This window comes from Lupinus angustifolius, unplaced genomic scaffold, assembly GCF_001865875.1.
Source record: "Lupinus angustifolius cultivar Tanjil unplaced genomic scaffold, LupAngTanjil_v1.0 Scaffold_82_13, whole genome shotgun sequence".
NCBI lineage: Eukaryota > Viridiplantae > Streptophyta > Magnoliopsida > Fabales > Fabaceae > Lupinus > Lupinus angustifolius.
The window spans coordinates 1-4,313 of NW_017724109.1; the positions used below are offsets into that span (position 1 = coordinate 1).

At 41.8% G+C, this 4,313-nt stretch overlaps 1 pseudogene; it reads right to left on the reverse strand.

The window, feature by feature from the left end:
• Positions 1-92: 92 nt before the first annotated feature.
• Positions 93-4,164, reverse strand: LOC109339592 (annotated as a pseudogene).
• Between the last annotated feature and the right edge of the window lie 149 nt (positions 4,165-4,313).

A 4,313-nucleotide genomic window follows, 5' to 3' on the forward strand; every position in this document is an offset into this window, starting at 1 on the left:
AAAGATATAAAGAAAAAAATTAAAATGAAAGGGAACTGGATTGCCTTCCAGGTAGCGCTTCTTTAACGTCACTAGCTTGACGCCTGTTCTTTTTAAGCTTCAGAAAGATGGATGACTATGGTGAGCCGCTCGACGTCACCACCCAGGTAAGGTTTTAATCTTTGGCCATTAACTATCCAACTCCGCTGAGAGGCTGGATCTTGCAACTCGATTGCACCGTGTGACTTGACTTCTTTGATTAGAAATGGTCCTGACCATTTAGACTTCAACTTGCCCGGAAAGAGTTTCATCCTGGAGTTGAACAGCAAGACAGTTTGACCCACTCTGAAATCTTGTTTTCTGATCTTTCGGTCATGATAAAATTTGACCTTTTCCTTATACAATTTGGAAGACTCATAAGCACTAAGTCTCATCTCGTCCAACTGTTGAAGTTGCAGCTTCCTATGATCACTTGCTGCCTGTGCATCCAGATTGAAGAATTTGAGGGCCCAGAATGCCTTGTGTTCAAGCTCAACATGCAAATGACAAGCCTTCCCGTATACCAGCTGAAACGGGGATAGTCCAGTGGGGGCTTTAAAAGCGGTGCGGTAAGCCCAGAGCGCATCATCCAACTTGAGAGACCAATCCTTTCTTGTGGTTGACACATTTTTCTCAAGTATTCTTTTGATCTCTCTATTAGATACCTCCGCTTGCCCATTGGTCTGCGGGTGGTAAGGAGATGCCACCTTGAGTCGGACTCCATAATGCTGAAGGACCTTCTATAGTTGAACATTGCAGAAATGGGATCCTCCGTCACTAATTAGAGCCCGAGGTGTGCCAAACCGACTGAATATATTTCTCTTCAAGAACTTCACTACGGTCTTGGCATCATCCTTCTGTGCGGCTACCGCTTCAACCCATTTAGACACATAATCCATCGCCACCAAAATGTAAACATGTGAGCATGAAGGTGGAAATGGTCCCATGAAATCGATACCCCAACAGTCAAACGCCTCAAGTTCCTGAATATTAGTTAACGGCATTTCATTCCTCTTGGAGATTCCACCAATTCTTTGACATTTGTCACATTGTTGAGCAAATTGATGTGCATCCTTAAAAACAACAGGCCAGTAGAAACTAGACTGAAGGACTTTAGCAGCTGTCCTCTCTCCATTGAAATGCCCTTCATATGGCGAACTGTGACAATGCCAGAGGATGCCCTTAGCCTCTAGACACACATCTCCTCAGTACTCCATCCGACCCAATTTTAAAAAGATGAGGGTCATCCCACACAAAATGTCTAGAATCCCGCAAGAACTTCCTCTTTTGATGCCAGGTAAATTCTTCAGGGAGGACCCCTACAGCTTTGAAATTGGCCATGTCAGCAAACCATGGCCTTTCTTGAATCGAGCTTCTCATCCGGGAACTCCTCCACCACCTCTGATTCTTTCTCTGTTACTTCCTGATTTACTAACCGTGACAAGTGATCTGCTACACAATAATCACTGCCCTTTTTGTCCTTGATCACTAAATCAAATTCCTGCAACAATAACACCCAACGCAACAATCTCGGCTTGGAATCCGATTTGGTTAGCAAATATTTTATAGCAGCATGGTCAGTATAAATGACCACTTTTGACCCAATCAAGTATGATCTAAATTTTTCCAAAGCATACACTATGGCTAGTAATTCCTTTTCAGTAGTGGCATAATTGATTTGTGCTTCATTCAACACCTTACTAGCATTATGTATGGCATGGAAAACTTTAGATCTTCGCTGTCCTAGTACCGCTCCGACTGCATAATCACTAGCATCGCACATTAGTTCAAAATCAAGATGCCAGTCGGGTGCTACTATAACAGGAGCAGAAATCAGTTTTTCTTTTAAAGTTTCAAAAGCATTAGCGCACTCANATCAAAATGAAAAACAGTATCTTTGTTAAGAAGATTACTGAGTGGCTTTGCAATTTTAGAAAAATCTTTAATAAATCTTCTATAAAAACCTGCATGTCCAAGGAAACTCCGAATTCCCTTGACATTGAGTGGTGGTGGAAGGTCCTTGATGACCTCAATCTTAGCCTTGTCAACTTCGATGCCTCGGGACGAGATTTTGTGTCCCAGAACTACCCCCTCAGTCACCATGAAGTGACACTTCTCCCAATTCAACACCAAATTTGTTTCAACACATCGTTGAAGAACGATGTCCAGATTTGCTAAACAACTCTCAAATGACGACCTGAAGACCGAGAAGTCATCCATGAAAACTTCAATACAGTGTTCCACCAGGTCAGAAAAGATAGCTAACATGCACCGTTGAAATGTTGCTGGTGCATTACACAGTCCAAAAGGCATCTTCCTGTAAGCGAATATACCAAAAGGACATGTGAAAGCTGTCTTCTCCTGATCCTCTGGATCCACAGTGATCTGATTATAGCCTGAGTACCCATCCAAGAAACAATAATATGCTTGACCAGCTAGTCGCTCAATCATCTGATCCATAAATGGCAGAGGGAAGTGATCTTTCCGAGTGGCTTGATTCAATTTTCGATAATCGATGCACATGCGCCAACCAGTGACCGTTCTAGTAGGAATTAATTCATTCTTTTCATTCCTAATCACAGTCATACCCCCCTTCTTTGGGACCACTGGGACTACCTGAACCGGACTCACCCACTTACTATCAGATATAGGATAAATCATCCCAGCATCCAATAGTTTAATCACTTCTTTTTTAACCACTTCCTTCATGGTTGGGTTAAGACGTCTCTGCGGTTGTGCTACCGGTTTATAGTCATCTTCCATGTGAATTTTATGCATGCAATAGGATGGACTGATTCCATGTAGATCAGCTAATGTCCACCCAATTGCACCAGCATTTTTCTTGAGCACCGCAATAACTTGTTGTTCTTCTGTAAAGGATAAGGTGCTGCTGATAATCACCGGTTTCTGACCTCCGTCTTCCAAAAATACATATTTCAAGTGCACAGGTAGTTGTTTTAGCTCCACCTTTGGAATTTCAGAACTTTGATCTTTACCCAACTTCTCTACATGACTCTGATCAGATGTAACCTTGCGAGATGCGTCCAACTCTGCCAAATATGACTTCATTAATTTATCCTCTATAGGATTGTTTCCTTCCAGCTCTCCCATCAAAACCTTTTCCAAGGGATGAGTGCTCTTCATATGAATGTCATCAAGCAACAGTAAATTCTCAATGACATCTACACGAAAGCAATGTTGTTTATCCTGTGGATGCTGCATAGCTTCAAAAACATTAAAGTTGACTTCTTGGTCCTCCACTCTAACCTTCAGCTTACCGTTATCAACATCAATAATGACCCTTGCAGTTTTCATGAAAGGTCTACCCAGAATCAGGGGAACTTCCTTATCCTCTTCAATATCCATGATAACAAAGTCGACAGGAAAGACTAACCCATCAACTTTTACCAAAACATCCTCAGCCAGTCCATATGGGTACTTAACAGATCGATCCGCAAGTTGCAATGTCATTCTGGTAGGCTTGATCTCTAAATCCCCAATCCTTCTCAGCATAGAAATGGGCATAAGATTAATGCTAGCACCCAGGTCAAGCAACGCCTTTCCCACAGATAGCTCACCGATTGTGACTGGTATTGTGAAGCTGCCTGGATCTTTAGTCTTTTCAGGCAAAGACTTCTGAAATATAGCACTGCACCCGGCTTCCAATGTTACAGTTTCTTCTGACATTTTTCTTTTCTTTGTCAACAAATCCTTCATGAATTTTGCATAAACAGGCATTTGTTCCATAGCTTCCATAAAAGGAATGTTGATCTGGAGATTCTTGAATAAAGCTAAGAATCTCGCATACTGGCGCTCTTTATCTTTCTTGGAAGGACGTTTTGGATAAGGGAGATCCTTCAACTGAGGTAATTCAGTTTTCTTTTCATCATCATTCTCCCTTGTAACAGTAGTAGTAATATCACCTTCCTCATGTTCTACCTCCTTACCTTTATGTATATCTCTGTTTACTTTTTCGGATGTTCCGACTTCATTTCTACGCAATACTTCTTGCTCAACAGCTAAATTCTCGCCAATGCTTTTACCGATAACCTTACCACTTCTGGTAGTGATAGATTTGCAATGCTCTTTCGGGTTGGTCTGAGTGTTAGCGGAAAATTTTTGTCTGTCTGCATTCTGATCTGCCATTTGCTTGGCCAACTGACCCACTTGAGTCTCTAGATTCCTGATGGATGCGTCAGTATTTTTCTGATTGGAAATAGAAACCTACATGAATTTTTCTAATGTTTCCTCTAATTTTGTTTGTCGCTCATGCATTGGTGGATGTTGACCTTGCT